At 45.9% G+C, this 25,146-nt stretch overlaps 1 pseudogene; it reads right to left on the bottom strand.

Annotated features, from left to right (window-relative positions):
* Nucleotides 1-3: 3 nt before the first annotated feature.
* LOC103642114 (microtubule-associated protein RP/EB family member 1A-like) lies at nt 4-25,061 on the bottom strand (annotated as a pseudogene).
* Nucleotides 25,062-25,146: the final 85 nt, after the last annotated feature.

Raw genomic sequence — 25,146 nt, 5'->3', positions numbered from 1 at the left:
TGGTCAACCAGAGAATATTAATCTCTATAAACATAGTAAATCAGAAACTGTTGGTCTAAGAACGCAGGTCATAACATCAAACTAGTAAACATGTGCAGACGCATGGTTTAGTACAATTTATCTTATACCGGTACATGCTCTAACTCAGTCCCTTGACACAATATCTCAATATCATGCAACTTCGAGAAGTAGAAGTCTCTTCATTTTTCAATAGTACCAACTGAAACTTTCAGGTCTGCAATATACAATTCAACAAATAAAGCAGACATCAAGTAGCAGCTATGATGAATTCAATATCACTACCTCACAACTATGAGTATCCTGGAAACACTACTGTTGTCAAGTGTGAACTAATGCACAGGATGGCTTGAAAGTAGATTGAAGGCTAAATCTATCAATGGAACAAAAAGTAAGGGCGCATTTTTGTCTTAATGTGGAGGCGTCCATAAATTGAATCAGCAACCAGGAGTACATAATACATACCTTATCAGACAGTTTATGAATTTGTTCTATGTAATGCCCAGGCCCTGCATAATTGCATAGAGGTATTAATAACAAACATAAGCACTACAATTGGTAAACTTTACAACATCCCTAAGCAGACGAAGGGCTGAGAGCGCTAATTCCCTCGAACATTACATCGTTTCAGAATAATAACAATTACATTATGCGGTAGGATTACCTATGCTTATGTAAAAGAAAAAAGGCTGCTAGATGCTACCTCATTATTTAGTTAGACAAGCACTTAATAAAGATCAGACAGACTCAGCACCTCCATCAGCTGAATCAGCACCAGAAAGCATATTGGCTTGCAATGATTTGGATGGCTTATTGGAACCCTTTGAGCCACGTTCTTTGGATCCCTTAGACCTCCTTTCTAAGGACTGTAGTTTAGTTTTCTCAATGCCTAAGTTAGGAACAACATTAATTACAGTCAAACATAATCAAGATTCAAGACACGTACTTGTTCATAATTCCACCATTCACAGAATCACAATATTGTTTCAACCACCGAAGAAACTCCAAGTTATCCAAAGGACGTCCTTTAACAAACTTGTGACCTCAATATTCTGCATGGCAAAACCAATCATTAATAAGAGGAAGAAAGAACTTCTATGCTGCTGGAAATTACAGCACATGGATACTGTTAGACTATGTGTCTGTGAGTGTGTGTGGGCCGGCACCACTGTTGGGCTGCCGGCCCATTAGGGTTAGGGTTTGCTGTGTCTCTATATATTGTAGTCCACCTCTATGCAATACAATGAATTCACTCTTCTACATGGTATCAGAGGATTAGGGTTAGGGTTTCTTGTTCCTCCCACCCCACCACCGCCACCTCCTCCCAGCCGCCACCGGCTTCCGCACCGTCGCCCCCGGGAGGCTCATCCAACCCTCCTGAGGCGGCCCTTCTCCCCTGCTCAGCAACCGCCGGCCGCCTCCCTCTCCTCCCACCAAGCCGCGACCCTGCGCCGTCTCCCCCACCCGCCGGACCCCGTCCTGCCGTGCCCGCGCCGTCGGAGTCCTCCCGTCGCGCCCGCGCGCCGGCCCGCCTCCACCAGGCCATGGACCACCTCCAGGACGCCGGCCCTTCTCCCCTGCTCAGCAGCCGCCGGCCCCAATAGCTCGAGCACGGGCGCGGCCGCCGCCGCCCGGCCTCGGCGCGAACGACCCCGGCGGCGCACGGTGCGGGCGTGGCGGCCTAGCCACGGCGCACGGCGCGGGCGTGCTCCCCCGCTCAGCGGATCCTCGGCGGCCTGACTGCCCGACGCGGGCGCAGGGAGCCCAGGCACGCGAGTCACAGCGTGCCCTCCTCTGCCGCCACCGGGGCCCTTCCCTTTCCTTCCAGCCGCCAGGCTTCTCTCCTAGCCTCTCTCTCTTTCTAAACGCAGAGAGCTCCCTCGGCGCCATTCCTCCCTGCTCCCCATCCAATTCATTATTCGCACCACCCCTCTGGTCGCCAGCCTAGAGCCTCCACATGGCACGGGTTCACCCATGGTCGAGCTCCCCACAGCGTGGCCTCGCTCCCATGGGTGCCAGCGGCCGTCTCCCCCTGGATCTGCTGCTGCTCTAGCGACTGATGCCGCCCCTCTGCCTCCGGCATGAATACCCTCCGCACCTCTCCCCTGTGTGCAGCCCCTTGTCACCGCGCTAGCCACCTCCTAACTGCCCGCATTGATGCCCAGCAGCGCCTCACCCTTGGAGCTTCTCCCGTCATCGGTGTCGTCAACACCCCTTGCCAGGTCCGGCGCAGGCCCCTGCTCGGCTGGACCCGCCCCGTCGCCCTCCCCCTTCATCGCCGCCATCGTTGGTGAAAGGGAATTAGGCCTACACCTAGTTCCTAAATAATTTTAGTGGTTGAATTGTCCAACACAAACAATTGGACTAACTAGTTTGCTCTAGTGTATAAGTTATACAGGTGTAAAAGGTTCACACTCAGCCAATAAAATGACCAAGTATTGGGTTCAACAAAGGAGCAAAGGGACAACCGAAGGCACCTCTGGTCTGGGGCACCGGACAGTGTCCGGTGCACCACCGGACAGTGTCCGGTGCACCAGAGGACTCCAACTTAAACTTGCCACCTTCGGGAATTTCCAGAGGCACTCCACTATAATTCACCGGACTGTCCGGTGTACACCGGACAGTGTCCGGTGCTCCAAGAAAGAGCGGCCTCAGGAACTCGCCAGCTTCGGGAAACAGAGCGGCTGCTCCGCTATAATTCACCGGACATGTCCGGTGTACACCGGACTGTCCGGTGAACCAGCAGAGCAACGGCTACTTCACGTCAACGGTCACCTGCAGGCGCATTCAATGCGCGCCAGAAGCGGACAGGAGTCAGGCACGCCCATACTGGCGCACCGGACATTGAACAGTACATGTCCGGTGTGCACCGGACATCCAGGCGGGCCCAGAAGTCAGAACTCCAACGGTCGGAATCCAACGACTTTGGTGTCGTGGCTGGCGCACCGGACATGTCCGGTGTGCACCGGACTGTCCGGTGCACCATACGACAGACAGCCTCCACCAACGGTCAAGTTTGGTGGTTGGGGCTATAAATACCCCAACCACCCCCACATTCAATGTATCCAAGTTTTCCAGCTTTCAACCACTATACAAGAGCTAGCATTCATTGCAAAGCACACCAAAAGAGATCAAATCCTCTCCCAACTCCACACAAAGCATTAGTGACTAGAGAGAGTGATTTGTAGTGTTCATTTGAGCTCTTGCGCTTGGATCGCTTCTTTTCTTTCGCATTCTTTCTTGTGATCAAACACTCACTTGTAATTGAGGCAAGAGACACCAATTGTGTGGTGATCCTTGCGGGAAGTTTGATTCCCAAGTGATTTGAGAAGAGAAGCTCACTCGGTCTGAGGGACCGTTTGAGAGAGGGAAAGGGTTGAAAAAGACCCGGCCTTTGTGGCCTCCTCAACGGGGAGTAGGTTTGCAAGAACCGAACCTCGGTAAAACAAATCCTTGTGTCTCACCGCTTTACTCGCTTGCAATTTGTTTTGCACCCTCTCGCAGACTCGATTTTTATTTCTAACGCTAACCCGGCTTGTAGTTGTGTTTATTCTTGTAAATTTCAGTTTCGCCCTATTCACCCCCCCTCTAGGCGACTATCAATTGGTATCAGAGCCCGGTGCTTCATTAGAGCCTAACCGCTCGAAGTGATGTCGGGAGATCACGCCAAGAAGGAGATGAAGACCGGCGAAAAGCCCACTACAAGCCACGGGAGCACTGAAAGGGAATTAGGCTTTCACTTATTTCCTAATTGATTTTGGTGGTTGAATTGCACAACACAAATAATTGGACTAACTAGTTTGCTCTAGATTATATGTTCTACAGGTGCCAAAGGTTCATCTACAACTATACTAAAATCGACTGTCCGGAATACCGTAGATTATTCCGGACAGGAGAAGCTTTTTGGAAAAACAGGCCAATCGCGGACCGTCCGGGCCCTTGCGGCGGACCGTCCGCGACACGAGGATGACACTCGGACAGAACCAATGCAAAAATCCAAGTCTGCACTATGGACCGTCCGGAGGAAAAGAGCGGACCGTCTGAGACCTCGCGCGGACCGTCCGGCCTCTAGCGCGGACCGTCCGGTAGGCAAGAAACCGAAAAACCCGAAGGTGACGGGTTCAGAGAAATGAATTATAGCGGCCTCGCGGACCGTCCGGGCCAGGCGAGCGGACCGTCCGCGACTGGCTTTATCTGACATCTGTCGACGCATTAAATGCTATATAGCTGTTGATCTACAGGCGCGGACCGTCCGGGCCAGGCGGGCGGACCGTCCGCGGTCGGCAGAATGGAGTAATGGCTAGGAAGTGGTTGGTGGCTATAAATACAACCCCAACTACCTCCATTCAAGTCATCCAAGCATTCCAACCTTCAACATTCAATACAAGAGCTAGCAATCCATTCCAAGACACATTCAAAGCCTCCTTCTCTCCAAGTTTCACAATTGAGAAAAGAGATCATTAGTGATTAGTGGCTTGAGAGAGAAAGTGATCCGTGTGTTATTTGTCGCTCTTATCGCTTGGCTTTTGCAATCGTGCTTTCTTTCAATCTTTCTTGCGATCAAAACTCACTTGTAATTGAGGCAAGAGACACCAATCTTGTGGTGGTCCTTGTAGGAACTTTGTGTTCCAAGTGATTGAGAAAAGAAAGCTCACTCGGTCCGAGGGACCGTTTGAGAGAGGGTAAGGGTTGAAAGAGACCCGGCCTTTGTGGCCTCCTCAACGGGGAGTAGGTTTGAGAGAACCGAACCTCGGTAAAACAAATCCGCGTGTCTCACTTGATTATTCGCTTGCGATTTGTTTTGCACCCTCTCTCGTAGAGTCTATTATATTTCTAACACTAACCCGGCTTGTAGTTGTGATCATTTTTGAGAATTTCAGTTTCGCCCTATTCACCCCCCCTCTAGGCGACTTTCAATTGGTATCAAAGCCCGGTGCTTCATTAGAGCCTAACCGCTCGAAGTGATGTCGGGAGATCACACCAAGAGGGAGATGGAGACCGGCGACAAGCCCACTACGAGCCACGAGAGCACTTCATCGGAAGAGTCCCGCACCAAGAGAAAAGAGAAGAAGAAGGACTCCTCCAAAAGGAAGGAGAAAAGATCCTCCTCTTCTCACCACAAAGAGAAGAAGGAAAAATCTTCTTCTCACAAGTCGCATCGGAAAGGCGACAAGCACAAGAGGATGAGGAAAGTGGTCTACTACGAGACCGACACTTCATCAACATCGACCTCCGACTCCGATGCACCGTCCGTAACTTCTAAGCGCCAAGAGCGCAAGAAGTTTAGTAAGATCCCCTTACACTATCCTCGTACATCTAGACATACTCCATTACTTTCCGTTCCATTAGGCAAACCGCCAACCTTTAATGGCGAAGATTATGCTATGTGGAGTGATTTAATAAAATTTCATCTAACCTCACTCCACAAAAGTATATGGAATGTTGTTGAGTTTGGAGCACAGGTACCATCCGTAGGGGATGAGGATTATGATGAGGACGAGGTGGCCCAAATCGAGCACTTCAACTCCCAAGCCACAACCATACTCTTGGCCTCTCTAAATAGAGAGGAATACAACAAGGTGCAAGGATTGAAGAATGCAAAGGAAATTTGGGACCTCCTCAAGACCGCGCACGAGGGTGATGAACTAACAAAGATCACCAAGCGGGAAACGATCGAGGGGGAGCTCGGTCGCTTTCGACTTCGCCAAGGGGAAGAGCCACAAGACATGTACAACCGGCTCAAGACTTTGGTGAACCAAGTGCGCAACCTCGGGAGCAAGAAATGGGATGACCACGAGGTGGTTAAGGTTATTCTTAGATCACTCATTTTCCTTAACCCCACTCAAGTTCAATTAATTCGTGGTAATCCTAGATATACTCAAATGACCCCCGAGGAAGTTATCGGGAATTTTGTGAGCTTTGAATGTATGATCAAGGGCTCCAAGAAGATCAACGAGCTTGATGAACCCTCCACGTCCGAAGCACAACCGGTGGCCTTTAAGGCGATGGAGGAGAAGAAGGAGGAGTCTACACCGAGTAGACAACCAATTGACGCCTCCAAGCTCGACAATGAGGAGATGGCTTTAATCATCAAAAGCTTTCGCCAAATCCTCAAGCAACGGAAGGGGAAGGATTACAAATCCCGTTCCAAGAAGGTTTGCTACAAGTGTGGTAAGCCCGGTCACTTTATCGCTAAATGTCCATTATCAAGTGACAGTGACAGGGATAACGACAAGAAGGGAAAGAGGAAAGAAAAGAAGAGGTACCACAAGAAGAGGGGCGGCGATGCCCACGTGTGCCGCGAGTGGGACTCCAACGAGAGCTCCACCGACTCCTCCTCCGACGAGGACGCCGCCAACATCGCCGTCACCAAGGGACTCCTCTTCCCAAACGTCGGCCACAAGTGCCTCATGGCAAAGGACGGCAAAAGGAAGAAGGTAAAATCAAGATCCTCCACTAAATATGAAACCTCTAGTGATGAGGATGATGCTAGCAATGAGGAGGATAACTTGCGCGTTCTTTTTGCCAACCTTAACATGGAACAAAAGGAAAAACTAAATGAGCTAATTAGTGCCATCCATGAAAAGGATGACCTCTTGGACTCCCAAGAGGACTTCCTAATCAAGGAAAATAAAAAGCATGTTAAGGTTAAAAATGCTTATGCTCTAGAAGTAGAAAAATGTGAGAAATTATCTAGTGAGCTAAGTACTTGCCATGATACTATTACCAACCTTAAAAATAAAAATGCTAGTTTAAATGCTAAGGTTGACTCACATGTTTGTAATGTTTCAATTCCCAATCTTAGAAATGATAATGATGATTTGCCTGCTAAGATTGAAGAATTAAGCATTTCTCTTGCTAGCCTTAGGGTAGAAAATGAAAATTTAATTGCTAAGGCTAAAGAACTAGATGTTTGCAATGTTACAATTTCCGATCTTAGAGATAATAATGATATCTTGCGTGCTAAGATCGTTGAACTTAATTCATGGAAACCCTCTACATCTAGTGTTGAGCATGTTTCCATTTGTACTAGATGTAGAGATGTTGATATTAATGCTATTCATGATCACATGACTTTGATTAAACAACAAAATGATCATATAGCAATATTAGATGCAAAAATTGCCGAGCATAACTTAGAAAATGAAAAGTTTAAATTTGCTAGAAGTATGCTCTATAATGGGAGACACCCTGGCATTAAGGATGGCATTGGCTACCAAAGGGAAGACAATGTCAAACTTAGTGCCCCTCCTAAAAGATTGTCAAATTTTGTTAAGAGCAAGGCTCCCATGCCTCAGGATAACGAGGGTTACATTTTATACCCTGCCGGTTATCCTGAGAGCAAAATTAGGAAAATTCACTCTAGGAAGTCTCACTCTGGCCCTAACCATGCTTTTATATATAAGGGTGAGACATCTAGCTCTAGGCAACCAACCCGTGCTAAGTTGCCTAAGAAGAAAACTCCTAGCGCATCAAATGATCATAGTATTTCATTTAAAACTTTTGATGCATCATATGTGCTTACTAACAAATCCGGCAAGATAGTTGCCAAGTTTGTTGGGGGCAAACACAAGGGCTCCAAGACTTGTGTTTGGGTACCCAAAGTTCTTGTGTCTAATGCCAAAGGACCCAAAACCATTTGGGTACCTAAAGTAAAGAACTAAACTTGTTTTGTAGGTTTATGCATCCGGGGGCTCAAGTTGGATCATCGACAGCGGGTGCACAAACCACATGACAGGGGAGAAGAAAATGTTCTCCTCCTATGAGAAAAACCAAGATCCCCAACGAGCAATCACATTCGGGGATGGAAATCAAGGTTTGGTCAAAGGATTGGGTAAAATTGCTATATCACCTGACCATTCTATTTCCAGTGTTTTTCTTGTAGACTCTTTAGATTACAATTTGCTTTCTGTATCTCAATTTTGCAAAATGGGCTACAACTGTCTTTTCACTGATGTAGGTGTCACTGTCTTTAGAAGAAGTGATGATTCAATAGCATTTAAGGGTGTGTTAGAGGGTCAGCTATACTTAGTAGATTTTGAAAAAGCTGAACTCGACACATGCTTAATTGCTAAGACTAACATGGGTTGGCTCTGGCACCGCCGACTAGCCCATGTTGGGATGAAGAATCTTCACAAGCTTCTAAAGGGAGAACACATTTTAGGATTAACAAATGTTCATTTTGAGAAAGACAGGATTTGTAGCGCATGCCAGGCAGGAAAGCAAGTTGGAGCCCATCATCCGCATAAGAACATAATGACGACCGACAGGCCACTGGAGCTCCTACACATGGATCTATTCGGCCCGATCGCTTACATAAGCATCGGCGGGAGTAAGTACTGTCTAGTTATTGTGGATGATTATTCTCGCTTCACTTGGGTGTTCTTTTTGCAGGAAAAATCTCAGACCCAAGAAACCTTAAAAGGATTCTTGAGACGGGCTCAAAATGAGTTCGCCCTAAGGATCAAGAAAATAAGAAGCGACAACGGAACGGAGTTCAAGAACTCACAAATTGAAGGCTTCCTTGAGGAGGAGGGCATCAAGCATGAGTTCTCTTCTCCCTGCACGCCATAACAAAATGGTGTAGTGGAGAGGAAGAATCGAACTCTATTGGACATGGCAAGGACCATGCTTGATGAGTACAAGACTTCGGATCGGTTTTGGGCCGAGGCGGTCAACACCTCCTGCTACGCCATCAACCGGTTATATCTTCACCAAATCCTCAAGAAGACATCGTATGAACTCCTAACCGGTAAAAAGCCCAACATTTCATATTTTAGAGTCTTTGGTAGCAAATGCTTCATTCTTGTTAAAAGAGGTAGAAAATCTAAATTTGCTCCTAAGACTGTAGAAGGCTTTTTACTAAGATATGATTCAAACACAAGGGCATATAGAGTCTTTAACAAGTCCACTGGACAAGTTGAAGTTTCTTGTGACGTTGTGTTTGATGAGACTAACGGCTCTCAAGTAGAGCAAGTTGATCTTGATGAGATAGGTATTGAAGAGGCTCCATGTATCGCGCTAAGGAACATGTCCATTAGGGATGTGTGTCCCAAGGAATCTGAAGAGTCTCCAAATGCACAAGATCAACCATCCTCCTCCACGCAAGCATCTCCGCCAACTCAAAATGAGGATGAAGCTCAAATTGATGAAGTAGGAGATCAATCAAATGAGCCACCTCAAGATGACGGCATAGATCAAGGGGGAGATGCAAATGATCAAGACAAGGAGGATGAAGAACAAAGGCCGCCACACCCAAGAGTCCACCAAGCAATTCAACGAGATCACCCCGTCGACACCATCCTCGGCGACATTCATAAGGGGGTAACCACTAGATCTCGTGTTGCACATTTTTGTGAACATTACTCGTTTGTTTCCTCTATTGAACCACACAGGGTAGAGGAAGCACTGCAAGATTCGGATTGGGTGGTGGCGATGCAAGAGGAGCTCAACAACTTCACTAGGAATGAGGTATGGCATTTAGTTCCACGTCCTAATCAAAATGTTGTAGGAACCAAATGGGTTTTCCGCAACAAGCAAGATGAGCATGGTGTGGTGACAAGGAACAAAGCTCGACTTGTGGCCAAATGATACTCTCAAGTCGAAGGTTTGGATTTCGGTGAAACCTATGCACCCGTAGCTAGGCTTGAATCAATTCGTATATTATTGGCCTATGCTACTTACCATGGCTTTAAGCTTTATCAAATGGACGTAAAAAGTGCCTTCCTCAATGGACCAATCAAGGAAGAGGTCTATGTTGAGCAACCTCCCGGCTTTGAAGACAGTGAGTACCCTAACCATGTCTATAAGCTCTCTAAGGCGCTTTATGGGCTCAAGCAAGCCCCAAGAGCATGGTATGAATGCCTTAGAGATTTCCTTATTGCTAATGGCTTCAAAGTCGGAAAGGCCGATCCTACACTCTTTACTAAAACACTTGAAAATGATTTGTTTGTATGCCAAATCTATGTTGATGATATTATATTTGGGTCTACTAACGAATCTACATGTGAAGAGTTTAGTAGGATCATGACACAGAAGTTCGAGATGTCTATGATGGGGGAGTTGAAGTACTTCTTGGGATTTCAAGTGAAGCAACTCCAAGAGGGCACCTTCATTAGCCAAACGAAGTATACTCAAGACATTCTAAACAAGTTTGGGATGAAGGATGCCAAGCCCATCAAGACACCCATGGGAACTAATGGGCATCTCGACCTCGACACGGGAGGTAAGTCCGTGGATCAAAAGGTATACCGGTCGATGATAGGTTCCTTACTCTATTTATGTGCATCTCGACCGGATATTATGCTTTCCGTATGCATGTGTGCAAGATTCCAAGCCGACCCTAAGGAAGCTCACCTTACGGCCGTAAAACGAATCTTGAGATATTTGGCTTATACTCCTAAGTTTGGGCTTTGGTATCCTAGGGGATCCACTTTTGATTTGATTGGTTATTCGGATGCCGATTGGGCGGGGTGCAAAATCAATAGGAAGAGCACATCGGGGACTTGCCAGTTCTTGGGAAGATCCTTGGTGTCTTGGGCTTCAAAGAAGCAAAATTCGGTCGCTCTTTCCACCGCCGAAGCCGAGTACATTGCCGCAGGTCATTGTTGCGCGCAATTACTTTGGATGAGGCAAACCCTGCGGGACTACGGTTACAAATTAACCAAAGTCCCTTTGCTATGTGATAATGAGAGTGCAATCAAGATGGCGGATAATCCCGTCGAGCATAGCCGCACTAAACACATAGCCATTCGTATCACTTTTTAAGGGATCACCAACAAAAGGGAGATATCGAGATTTCTTACATTAACACTAAAGATCAATTAGCCGATATCTTTACCAAGCCTCTTGATGAACAAACTTTTAACAAACTTAGGCATGAGCTCAATATTCTTGATTCGTGTAATTTCTTTTGCTAATTTGCACACATCGCTCTTTTATATACCTTTGATCATGTCTCTTTCATATGCTATGACTAATATGTTTTTCAAGTCTATTTCAAACCAAGTCATAGGTGTATTGAAAGGGAATTGGAGTCTTCGGCGAAGACAAAGGCTTCCACTCCGTAACTCATCCTTCGCCATCGCTCCATGTCACTCTCCATCTTTGGGGGAGAGAACAAAAGGACTTCGTCTTTGGTATAATCTTAACTCATTTATTTTTGACCAAAGGGGAAGATAGTACTTCAAGGGCTCTAATGATTCCGTTTTTGGCGATTCATGCCAAAGGGGGAGAAAGTATGAGCCCAAAGCAAAAGGACCGCACCACCACCACCAATTTCAAAAACTTAGTTTTTCCAAGAGTGGGAGAAAGTAGTATTTCAAAAATGATATATCAAAACCCTCTTGAACTCTAAGATGAGAATCTCATTTAGGGGGAGTTTTGTTTAGTCAAAGGAAAAGCATTTGAAACAGGGGGAGAGAATTTCAAATCTTGAAAAATGCTTCTCAAAATCTTATTCATTTACCTTTGACTATTTGCAAAAGGACTTTGAAAAGATCTACAAAAGAATTTGCAAAAGCAAAACATGTGGTGCAAGCGTGGTCCAAAATGTTAAAAATAAAGAAACAATCCATGCATACTTTATAAGTATTTATATTGGCTCAATTCCAAGCAACCTTTGCACTGACATTATGCAAACTAGTTCAATTATGCACTTCTGTACTTGCTTTGGTTTGTGTTGGCATCAATCACCAAAAAGGGGGAGATTGAAAGGGAATTAGGCTTTCACTTATTTCCTAATTGATTTTGGTGGTTGAATTGCACAACACAAATAATTGGACTAACTAGTTTGCTCTAGATTATATGTTCTACAGGTGCCAAAGGTTCATCTACAACTATACTAAAATCGACTGTCCGGAATACCGTAGATTATTCCGGACAGGAGAAGCTTTTTGGAAAAACAGGCCAATCGCGGACCGTCCGGGCCCTTGCGGCGGACCGTCCGCGACACGAGGATGACACTCGGACAGAACCAATGCAAAAATCCAAGTCTGCAACTATGGACCGTCCGGAGGAAAAGAGCGGACCGTCTGAGACCTCGCGCGAACCGTCCGGCCTCTAGCGCGGACCGTCCGGTAGGCAAGAAACCGAAAAACCCGAAGGTGACGGGTTCAGAGAAATGAATTATAGCGGCCTCGCGGACCGTCCGGGCCAGGCGAGCGGACCGTCCGCGACTGGCTTTATCTGACATCTGTCGACGCATTAAATGCTATATAGCCGTTGATCTACAGGCGCGGACCGTCCGTGGTCGGCAGAATGGAGTAACGGCTAGGAAGTGGTTGGTGGCTATAAATACAACCCCAACTACCTCCATTCAAGTCATCCAAGCATTCCAACCTTCAACATTCAATACAAGAGCTAGCAATCCATTCCAAGACACATTCAAAGCCTCCTTCTCTCCAAGTTTCACAATTGAGAAAAGAGATCATTAGTGATTAGTGGCTTGAGAGAGAAAGTGATCCGTGTGTTATTTGTCGCTCTTATCGCTTGGCTTTTGCAATCGTGCTTTCTTTCAATCTTTCTTGCGATCAAAACTCACTTGTTATTGAGGCAAGAGACACCAATCTTGTGGTGGTCCTTGTAGGAACTTTGTGTTCCAAGTGATTGAGAAAAGAAAGTTCACTCAGTCCGAGGGATCGTTTGAGAGAGGGTAAGGGTTGAAAGAGACCCGGCCTTTGTGGCCTCCTCAACGGGGAGTAGGTTTGAGAGAACCGAACCTCGGTAAAACAAATCCGCGTGTCTCACTTGATTATTCGCTTGCGATTTGTTTTGCACCCTCTCTCGTAGAGTCTATTATATTTCTAACGCTAACCCGGCTTGTAGTTGTGATCATTTTTGAGAATTTCAGTTTCGCCCTATTCACCCCCCCTCTAGGCGACTTTCAAGCACTTCATCGGAAGAGTCCCGCACCAAGAGGAAGGAGAAGAAAGACTCCTCCAAAGGGAAGGAGAAGAAGAAGGACTCCTCCAAAGGGAAGGAGAAGAAATCTTCTTCACACAAAGAGAAGAAGGAGAAGTCTTCCTCCCACAAGCCGCAACGGAGTGGGGACAAGAAAAAGAGGATGAGGAAAGTGGTCTACTACGAGACCGATTCTTCATCGACATCTACCTCCGGCTCCGATGCGGCGTCCGTCACTTCTAAACGCCAAGAGCGTAAGAAGTATAGTAAGATCCCCCTACGCTACCCTCACATTTCTAAACATACACCTTTTACTTTCCGTCCCATTAGGCAAACCACCAACTTTTGATGGTGAAGATTATGCTAGGTGAAGTGATTTAATGCGATTTCATCTAACCTCACTCCACAAAAGTATATGGGATGTTGTTGAGTTTGGTGCACAGGTACCATCCGTAGGGGATGAAGACTATGATGAGGATGAGGTGGCCCAAATCGAGCACTTCAACTCTCAAGCAACAACAATACTCCTCGCTTCTCTAAGTAGAGAGGAGTATAACAAAGTACAAGGGTTGAAGAGCGCCAAGGAGGTTTGGGATGTGCTCAAAACCGCACACGAAGGAGACGAGCTCACCAAGATCACCAAGCGGGAGACGATCGAGGGGGAGCTCGGTCGGTTCCGGCTTCGCAAAGGGGAGGAGCCACAAAACATGTACAACCGGCTCAAGACCTTGGTGAATCAAGTGCGCAACCTCGGGAGCAAGAAATGGGATGACCACGAAATGGTTAAGGTTATTCTAAGATCTCTTATTTTTCTTAACCCTACTCAAGTACAATTAATTCGTGGCAACCCAAGATATACACTAATGACCCCCCGAGGAAGTCATCGGGAATTTTGTGAGTTTTGAGTGCATGATTGAAGGCTCGAGGAAGATCAACGAGCTTGATGATCCCTCCACATCCGAAGCTCAACCCGTCGCATTCAATGCGACGGAGGAAAATAAGGAGGAGTCTACACCAAGTAGACAACCAATCGACGCCTCCAAGCTCGACAATGAGGAAATGGCGCTCGTCATCAAGAGCTTCCGCCAAATCCTCAAACAAAGGAGGGGGAAAGACTATAAGTCCCGCTCCAAGAAGGTTTGCTACAAGTGTGGTAAGCCCGGTCACTTTATTGCTAAATGTCCATTATCAAGTGACAGTGACAGGGATAACGACAAGAAGGGCAAGAGAAGAGAAAAGAAGAGGTACCACAAGAAGAGGGGCGGCGATGCCCACGTGTGCCGCGAGTGGGACTCCGACGAGAGCTGCACCGACTCCTCCGACGACGAGGATGCCGCCAACATCGCCGTCACCAAGGGACTCCTCTTCCCCAACGTCGACCACAAGTGCCTCATGGCAATGGACGGCAAAAAGAAGAAGGTTAAATCTAAATCCTCCACTAAATATGAATCCTCTAGTGATGAAAATGTTAGTGATGAGGAAGATAACTTGTGATCTCTTTTTGCCAACCTCAACATGCAATAAAAAGAGAAACTCAATGAATTGATTAGTGCCATTCATGAAAAGGATGATCTCTTGGACACCCAAGAGGACTTCCTTATTAAAGAAAATAAGAAGCATGTTAAGGTTAAAAATGCTTATGCTCTAGAAATTGAGAAATGTGGAAAATTATCTAGTGAGCTAAGCACTTGCCATGAAACAATAGACAACCTTAGAAATGAAAATGCTAATTTGTTAGCTAAGGTTGATTCTCATGTTTGTAATGTTTCAATTACCAATTCTAGAAATAATGATGATTTACTTGCTAAGATTGAAGAATTGAACATTACTCTTGCTAGCCTTAGAATTGAAAATGAAAAATTGCTTGCTAAGGCTAAAGATTTTGATGTTTGCAATGCTACTATTTCCGACCTTAGAACTAAAAATGACATGTTACATGCTAAGGTCGTAGAATTAAAATCTTGCAAACCCTCTGAGAGCACCTAGAGGGGGGGTGAATAGGTGATCCTGTGAAACTTGAAAACTTAAGCCACAAAAACTTGGTTAATCGTTAGCACAATAGTTGCCAAGTGGCTAGATAGGAATCCTCAACAAAATACAATAACCAACAAAGATCAATCACAGAGATGACACGGTGGTTATCCCGTGGTTCGGCCAAGACCAACGCTTGCCTACTCCACGTTGTGGCGTCCCAACGGACGAGGGTTGCAATCAACCCCTCTCAAGCGGTCCAAAGACCCACTTGAATACCACGGTGTTTTGCTTTGCTTATCTTTATCCCACTTGCGAGGAATCTCCACAAATTGGAGTCTCTCGCCCTTACACTTAAAGTTCACAAAGAAGCACGGAGTAAGGGAGGGAAGCAACACACACAAATCCACAGCAAAATGCGCAAACACACGGCCAAGAATCGAGCTCAAAAGACTATCTCAAAGTTCTCACTAGAACGGAGCTCGAATCACTGAGAATGACAAACGGATGCGCAAAGACTGAGTGTGGATGATCAAGAATGCTCTAAGGTTGCTTGGTGTGCTCCTCCATGCGCCTAGGGGTCCCTTTTATAGCCCCAAGGCAGCTAGGAGCCGTTGAGAGCAATTTTGGAAGGCTGATCTTGCCTTCTGTCATCGGGCGCACCGGACAGTCCGGTGCCCGATCTCCTTCCTAAAATGTCGCAGCCGACCGTTGCCCGCCAGAGAGCCGTTGGCGCACCGGACATGTCCGGTGCACACCGGACAGTCCGGTGCCCCCTTCTAGCCGTTGGCTCGGCCACGTGTCACGCGCAGATCGCGCGGCCGACCGTTGGCTCACCGGACAGTCCGGTGCACACCGGACAGTCCGGTGAATTTTAGCCGTATGCCGTCGGCGAATTCCCGAGAGCGCCGAGTTCACGCCGAGTCAGCCTGGCGCACCGGACACTGTCCGGTGCACCACCGGACAGTCCGGTGCTCCCAGACTCAGCAGATTCTTGGCTGCTCGAGCCAAGACATTTCCAATTGGATTTTTCCTGTTTCCAGCACTTAGACACAATACATTAGTCCATAAAACAATGTACTAAGTCTGAGAAACATACCTTAATTCTTGATTTTTACTTTGTCCACCTTTTTACACTTAGGCACTTGTGTTGGACACTAAATCACCAAAACACTTAGAAATGACCCAAAGGCACATTTCCCTTTCACCCTCTACATCTATTGTTGAGCATGTATCTATTTGTACTAGATGTAGAGATATTGATATTAATGCTATTCATGATCACATGACTTTGATTAAACAACAAAATGATCATATAGCAAATCTAGATGCTAAAATTGCTGAGCATAACTTAGAAAATGAAAAGTTTAAATTTGCTAGAAGTATGCTCTATAATGGGAGACGCCCTGATATCAAGGATGGGATTGGCTTCCAAAGGGGAGACAATGTCAAACTTAATGCCCCTCCTAAAAGATTGTCTAATTTTGTAAAGGGCAAGGCTCCCATGCCTCAGGATAACGAGGGTTACATTTTGTACCCTGCCGGTTATCCCGAGAGCAAAATTAGGAGGATTCACTCTAGGAAGTCTCACTCTGGCCCTAACCATGCTTTCATGTATAAGGGTGAGACATCTAGTTCTAGGCAACCAACCCATGCTAAGTTGCCTAAGAAGAAAACTCCTAGTGCATTAAATGAACATAGTCTTTCATTTAAAACTTTTGATGCATCTTATGTTTTGACTAACAAATCCGGCAAGATAGTTGCCAAATATGTTGGGGGCAAGCACAAGGGGTCAAAGACTTGTGTTTGGGTACCCAAAGTTCTTGTGTCTAATGCCAAAGGACCCAAAACCATTTGGGTACCTAAAATCAAGAACTAAACTTGTTTTGAAGGTTTATGCATCCGGGGGCTCAAGTTGGATCATCGACAGCGGGTGCACAAACCACATGACAGGGGAGAAGAAAATGTTCTCCTCCTATGAGAAAAACCAAGGTCCCCAACGAGCTATCACATTCGGGGATAGAAATCAAGGTTTGGTCAAAGGCTTGGGTAAAATTGCTATATCTCCTGACCATTCTATTTCCAATGTTTTTCTTGTAGATTCTTTAGATTACAATTTGCTTTCTGTATCTCAATTATGCAAAATGGGCTACAACTGTCTTTTCACTGATGTAGGTGTCACTGTCTTTAGAAGAAGTGATGATTCAATAGCATTTAAGGGTGTGTTAGAGGGTCAGCTATACTTGGTAGATTTTGATAGAGCTGAACTCGACACATGCTTAATTGCTAAGACTAACATGGGCTGGCTCTGGCATCGCCGACTAGCACATGTTGGGATGAAGAATCTTCACAAGCTTCTAAAGGGAGAGCACATTTTAGGATTAACCAATGTTCATTTTGAGAAAGACAGGATTTGTAGCGCATGCCAAGCAGGAAAGCAAGTTGGTGCCCATCATCCACACAAGAACATCATGACGACCGACAGGCCGCTTGAGCTACTCCACATGGATCTATTCGGCCCGATTGCTTACATAAGCATCGGCGGGAGTAAGTATTGTCTTGTAATAGTGGATGATTATTCTCGCTTCACTTGGGTATTCTTTTTGCAGGAAAAATCTCAAACCCAAGAGACCTTAAAAGGATTCTTGAGACGGGCTCAAAATGAGTTCGGCTTAAGGATCAAGAAAATTAGAAGCGACAACGGGACGGAGTTCAAGAACTCTCAAATCGAAGGCTTCCTTGAGGAGGAGGGCATCAAGCATGAGTTCTCTTCTCCCTACACGCCACAACAAAATGGTGTAGTGGAGAGGAAGAATCGAACTCTATTGGACATGGCAAGGACCATGCTTGATGAGTACAAGACTTCGGATCGGTTTTGGGCCGAGGCGGTCAACACCGCTTGCTACGCCATCAACCGGTTATATCTTCACCGAATCCTCAAGAAGACATCGTATGAACTCCTAACCAGTAAAAAGCCTAATATTTCATATTTTAGAGTCTTTGGTAGCAAATGCTTTATTCTTGTTAAAAGAGGTAGAAAATCTAAATTTGCTCCTAAGACTATAGAAGGCTTTTTACTAGGATATGATTCAAACACAAGGGCATATAGAGTCTTTAACAAGTCCACTGGACAAGTTGAAGTTTCTTGTGACGTTGTGTTTGATGAGACTAACGGCTCTCAAGTAGAGCAAGTTGATCTTGATGAGATAGGTATTGAAGAGGCTCCATGCATCGCACTAAGGAACATGTCCATTGGGGATGTGTGTCCTAAGGAATCCGAAGAACCTCCAAATGTACAAGATCAACCATCCTCCTCCAAGCAAGCATCTCCACCGACTCAAAATGAGGATGAAGCTCAAGTTGATGAAGTAGAAGATCAAGCAAATGAGCCACCTCAAGATGACGGCAATGATCAAGGGGGAGATGCAAATGATCAAGACAAGGAGGATGAAGAACAAAGACCGCCACACCCAAGAGTCCACCAAGCAGTCCAACGAGATCACCCCGTCGACACCATCCTCGGCGACATTCATAAGGGGGTAACCACTAGATCTCGTGTTGCATATTTTTGTGAGCATTACTCTTTTGTTTCCTCTATTGAGCCACACAGGGTAGAGGAAGCACTCCAAGATTCGGATTGGGTGGTGGCGATGCAAGAGGATCTCAACAACTTCACTAGGAATGAGGTATGGCATTTAGTTCCACGTCCTAATCAAAATGTTGTAGGAACCAAATGGGTCTTCCGCAACAAGCAAGACGAGCATGGTGTGGTGACAAGGAACAAAGCTCAACTTGTGGCCAAGGGATACTCCCAAGTCGAAGGTTTGGATTTCGGTGAAACCTATGCACCCGTAGCTAGGCTTGAGTCAATTCGAATATTATTAGCCTATGCTACTTACCATGGCTTTAAGCTTTACCAAATGGATGTGAAAAGTGCCTTCCTCAATGGACCGATCAAGGAAGAGGTCTATGTTGAGCAACCTCCCGGCTTTGAAGATAGTGAGTACCCTAACCATGTTTATAAACTCTCTAAGGCGCTTTATGGGCTCAAGCAAGCCCCAAGAGCATGGTATGAATGTCTTAGAGATTTCCTTATTGCTAATGGCTTCAAAGTCGGAAAGGCCGATCCTACGCTCTTTACCAAAACACTTGAGAATGATTTGTTTGTATGCCAAATTTATGTTGATGATATTATATTTGGGTCTACTAACGAATCTACATGTGAAGAGTTTAGTAGGATCATGACACAAAAGTTCGAGATGTCTATGATGGGAGAGTTGAAGTATTTCTTGGGATTTCAAGTAAAGCAACTCCAAGAAGGCACCTTTCTAAGCCAAAAAAAAGTATACTCAAGACATTCTAAACAAGTTTGGGATGAAGGATGCCAAGCCCATCAAGACACCCATGGGAACTAATGGGCATCTCGACCTCGACACGGGAGGTAAGTCCGTGGATCAAAAGGTATACCGGTCGATGATAGGTTCTTTACTCTATTTATGTGCATCTCGACCGGATATTATGCTTTCCGTATGCATTTGTGCAAGATTCCAAGCCGACCCTAAGGAAGCTCACCTTACGGTCGTAAAACGAATCTTGAGATATTTGGCTTATACTCCTAAGTTTGGGCTTTGGTATCCTAGGTGATCCACATTTGATTTGATTGGTTATTCAGATGCCGATTGGGCGGGGTGCAAAATCAATAGGAAGAGCACATCGGGGACTTGCCAGTTCTTGGGAAGATCCTTGGTGTCTTGGGCTTCAAAGAAGCAAAATTCGGTTGCTCTTTCCACCGCCGAAGCCGAGTACATTGCTGCAGGCCATTGTTGCGCGCAATTACTTTGGATGAGGCAAACCCTGCGGGACTACGGTTACAAATTAACCAAAGTCCCCTTGCTATGTGATAATGAGAGTGCAATCAAGATGGCGGATAATCTCGTCGAGCATAGCCGCACTAAGCACATAGCCATTCGGTATCATTTTCTTAGGGATCACCAACAAAAGGGAGATATCGAGATTTCATATATTAACACTAAAGATCAATTAGCCGATATCTTTACCAAGCCTCTTGATGAACAATCTTTTAACAAACTTAGGCATGAGCTAAATATCCTTGATTCTAGGAACTTCTTTTGTTGACTTGCACATATAGCTCATTTATATACCGTTGATCATGTCTCTTTCATATGCTATGACTAATGTGTTTTTCAAGTCTATTTCAAACCAAGTCATAGGTGTATTGAAAGGGAATTGGAGTCTTCGGCGAAGACAAAGGCTTCCACTCCGTAACTCATCCTTCGCCATCGCTCCGAGCCACTCTCTATCCTTGAGGGAGAGAGCAAAAGGACTTCATCTTTGGTATAATCTTAACTCATTTATTTATGACCAAAGGGGAAGAAAGTACTTCAAGGGCTCTAATGATTCCGTTTTTGGCGATTCATGCCAAAGGGGGAGAGAGTATGAGCCCAAAGCAAAAGGACCGCACCACCACCAATTTCAAAAACTTAGTTTTTCAAAGAGTATTTTCATTTGGTATCCTATTGTGTTCAAAAGGTGGAGAAAGTAGTATTTCAAAAATGATATATCAAAACCCTCTTGAACACTAAGAGGAGGATCTCATTTAGGGGGAGTTTTGTTTAGTCAAAGGAAAAACATTTGAAATAGGGGGAGAAAATTTCAAATCTTAAAAATGCTTTGCCAAATCTTATTCATTTACCTTTGACTATTTGCAAAAGAACTTTAAAAAGGATTTACAAAAGAATTTGCAATAACAAAACATGTGGTGCAAGCGTGGTCCAAAATGTTAAAAATGAAGGAGCAATCCATGCATATCTTGTAAGTATTTATATTGGCTCAATTCCAAGCAACCTTTGCACTTACATTATGCAAACTAGTTCAATTATACACTTCTATATTTGCTTTGGTTTGTGTTGGCATCAATCACCAAAAAGGGGGAGATTGAAAGGGAATTAGGCCTACACCTAGTTCCTAAATAATTTTGGTGGTTGAATTGTCCAACACAAACAATTGGACTAACTAGTTTGCTCTAGTGTATAAGTTATACAGGTGTAAAAGGTTCACACTCAGCCAATAAAATGACCAAGTATTGGGTTCAACAAAGGAGCAAAGGGACAACCGAAGGCACCTCTGGTCTGGGGCAACGGACTGTCCGGTGTACACCGGACAGTGTCCGGTGCACCAGAGGACTCCAACTTAAACTTGCCACCTTCGGAAATTTCCAGAGGCACTCCACTATAATTCATCGGACTGTCCGGTGTACACCGGACAGTGTCCGGTGCTCCAAGAAAGAGCGGCCTCAGGAACTCGCCAGCTTCGGGAAACAGAGCGGCTGCTCCGCTATAATTCACCGGACATGTCCGGTGTACACCGGACTGTCCGGTGAACTAGCAGAGCAACGGCTACTTCACGTCAACGGTCACCTGCAGGCGCATTCAATGCGCGCCAGAAGCGCGCAGGAGTCAGGCACGCCCATACTGGTGTACCGGACATTGAATAGTACATGTCCGGTGTGCACCGGACATCCAGGCGGGCCCAGAAGTCAGAACTCCAACGGTCGGAATCCAACGACTTTGGTGTCGTGGCTGGCGCACCGGACATGTCCGGTGTGCACCGGACTGTCCGGTGCACCATACGACAGACAGCCTCCACCAACGGTCAAGTTTGGTGGTTGGGGCTATAAATACCCCAACCACCCCCACATTCAATGTATCCAAGTTTTCCAGCTTCCAACCACTATACAGGAGCTAGCATTCATTGCAAAACACACCAAAAGAGATCAAATCCTCTCCCAACTCCACACAAAGCATTAGTGACTAGAGAGAGTGATTTGTAGTGTTCATTTGAGCTCTTGCGCTTGGATCGCTTCTTTTCTTTCGCATTCTTTCTTGTGATCAAACACTCACTTGTAATTGAGGCAAAAGACACCAATTGTGTGGTGATCCTTGCGGGAAGTTTGATTCCCAAGTGATTTGAGAAGAGAAGCTCACTCGGTCTGAGGGACCGTTTGAGAGAGGGAAAGGGTTGAAAAAGACCCGGCCTTTGTGGCCTCCTCAACGGGGAGTAGGTTTGCGAGAACCGAACCTCGGTAAAACAAATCCTTGTGTCTCACCACTTTACTCACTTGCAATTTGTTTTGCACCCTCTCGCAGACTCAATTTTTATTTCTAACGCTAACTCGGCTTGTAGTTGTGTTTATTCTTGTAAATTTCAGTTTCGCCCTATTCACCCCCCCCCCTCTAGGCGACTATCAGTTGGTTCTGTCGCTGCCGCGACCTTCCCGGCTGGATCTACGTTGCTGCGGCCTTCTCGGCTAGATCCGCCATCCCTTTGGCCGGATCGCCGTCTTCATGGCTGGATTCATCGCTGTCGTGGCCTTCCCGGCCGAATCCACCGATACCCCTTCTACTCTGCAGCGGGCGCGAACACCCTGACCGACGCAGTCGTGTGCGCTGTCGTTGGCCTCCCTGGCGGGGCTCCTTGACGCCTGGACGATCGAAGAAGCAGGAAGGTCGGCCTGCCGGTGCTCTTTTGCTGTGTCGCCCTGCCGATCGTTGACGCTCGAACGTCGACCCCTCCGAAGATCAGGCTTTTGCTGCGCGTCTTCCGACTGCGACCACCTCGACTTCGGCTACCTCGGCATCTAGGGGCTATCGTCTCCTTGGAGCACACAACGGTCTCTACTCCAGCCGCAACATTCGCACCATCACGACGCTGCGACTGCGGGGGGATTTCAACCCGTCGGCTCCTACCTTCGGCCTCTACTCCAGTCTCATCGTGTGTGGTGCCCCCGTTGCGACTGCGGGGGGATGTTAGACTATGTGTGTGAGTGTGTGTGGGCCGACACCACTGTTGGGCTGCCGGCCCATTAGGGTTAGGGTTTCCTGTGTCTCTATATATTGTAGTCCACCTCTATGCAATACAATGAATTCACTCTTCTACAGATACAAATGAACCACTCTTAGGTCCACTTGTCAGGAAAAGAGCCATAAATCATTTAGCATACAACTAGCATAAAATTGTTGTCTTTTTGGTAGTAGATCACATTGTCCCATTCTTGATGTATTATAAGGTTTCCCAATCAAACTTTTGATACAAACGACCACCACTATTTTGCCTTGCACAACCTAATCACAATATCCAAAATATGGTACTTTTTCGATAAAGGAAGCTTTATAATAAAGGTTACCAAAGAGATACATCAAGAGGATACATAGTTTTGGTACACAAACTTCCGGCCTCTGCCTAATGCACATAGCCGACCTAAAAATAAAAACAAACATAAACACAGCAGCTTCCCTAAGCTAGCGGCAATCAATCCGAAGACTAGATCGCCATCCATGTACCCGGGGAAAAAAGACCATGGCCGTTCGCACCAAGAATCATGATCCCTCCACAACTAACGGTGATCTCCTCTCACTGAAGGATGGCCCAACTTAAAAGCTTCTGTGTCCCAACAGCATGCCAATCGACCAGATTCTCCTACTATGTACCACTTACGCACAAACAACACTGCATTCTGTAGGCTCTATTATTCACACATATAAGAGTTCAATTTCAATTATCTTTGAACAACAACTCGTCGTGCACAACACAAGAGAAATTTCAATACTCAGTACATTGGAAGGTCATGCATCAAATTTCTCATACCAGTATTCTTGTTTCATTGAACTTAAACATACCACCAGAAGTTAGCAGTCAGCAGTGAAGTGGCGAAGCCAAACCATTGTGCATAAATATTCTTTTCAGTTTTCACCAATGACAAAACACAAGATTTTCCAATGAAAAACAACCACCAGTATTTTATCTGGCACAACCTAATTGCAATATCAAAACAGCAGCACTGAGTGTGTTGGACTATTATTTATACGCATAAGAGCTAAATTTCAATTTCCTTTGAACTCCAACATACCTCGTACAACACAAGCATAATTTCAGTGCTGAGTACATTGGAAGGTCATGTGTCAAATTCTTAGATCACTACTCTTGTCTCCTTGAACTTAAAAATACCAGTAGAAGCTACCACTGAATCAGTGAAGGCAATATCTACACATTCTTTTCAGTTTTCACCAATGACAAACAAAAGAAGGCCATAGAAAATTCTGATGGATTGAAATGCATCAAGTATGCAATCAAACAGCAACACTGTAGACTCGAATTTATATTAGAAGAACTAAGTCTCTGTTTCCTTTGAACTTCATCACCCTGTTACACCACAACTAACATGATTTTGGTAATGAGTACAATGGAACACCATGCAGCAAATAGCTTGCAGTACATGGTTACAACCATTCCAAAATGGAACCCAAGCTGCCAAATAAGCAATAGGTTGACAGACACATCCGCTTCACCAATGGCAAACACAACATAATGCACATATCCACCGATCGAAATGCAATAGGTTGACAGGCATTACCTTGCCTATCCGCAGCTTGTTGAACACATCCTGAAGAACCATGTAGTTCTGGATCATGTCATACTCTGTCTTCGTGTCGAAATTGACCTGCAAATCAACTAGACAACCTAACAACACGGGTGTACACCCCAAATACGGATAAATCAAGTCCAAGTTCAAAGGAATAAATATCAACCTTATGCATGGGCACCACTCCAGGGTGAACCATATCCATGAGTTGGCACTGCATTGCCCATACGTTGCCTACAGGAGAGCAAGAACAAACTATCAGAAATCAACACAAAATTCCACGTTGTCACGCCCCACAATCTTCTCGCACTTTCAGGCCATGCAATACATATACAATCCTCTCGTAGACTCGTACAACTAAGAGCTTAAAATACATGCCTACGGGTCAAAAAAACCTTAAGACATTAACAACCATGGTTTTTAAAGCGGTAAGGCGGTCCAAGGCGTTGGAGCACCGACTAAACGCCTAGACGTCTAGGCGAGTTAGGCGGGCAAGGCGTCTAGGCGTTAGACCATCGCCCGGACACGTCGCCTAGGCGACGCCTTAAGAACAGAGTTAACAACGCGACTAAATCGAACCGAACAAGCGTGACCAAACGGGCCAGCGGGGCCTGACCTCCTTGATCTTGGCAAGGGAGAGCCGGAGGGTCGCATTGATTCAGCGCAGGATATCGCTCCTCCCGACGAAGTAGGCGCCGTCCATGATCCCGATGCTCGCCACCGCCGCCGTCATTGCCTACGGCCTCCTCTCCCCCACTGCTCGCGAGCTACGAAACCACTTTTCAAAACGACTCCCACCGCGCGAAACGACGGAGCAA

Source organism: Zea mays, chromosome 10, assembly GCF_902167145.1.
Source record: "Zea mays cultivar B73 chromosome 10, Zm-B73-REFERENCE-NAM-5.0, whole genome shotgun sequence".
In the NCBI taxonomy this organism is placed as follows: Eukaryota; Viridiplantae; Streptophyta; class Magnoliopsida; order Poales; family Poaceae; genus Zea; species Zea mays.
Note: the sequence above shows the minus strand (reverse complement) of the source record. Positions and strands in the feature narration are given on the sequence as shown.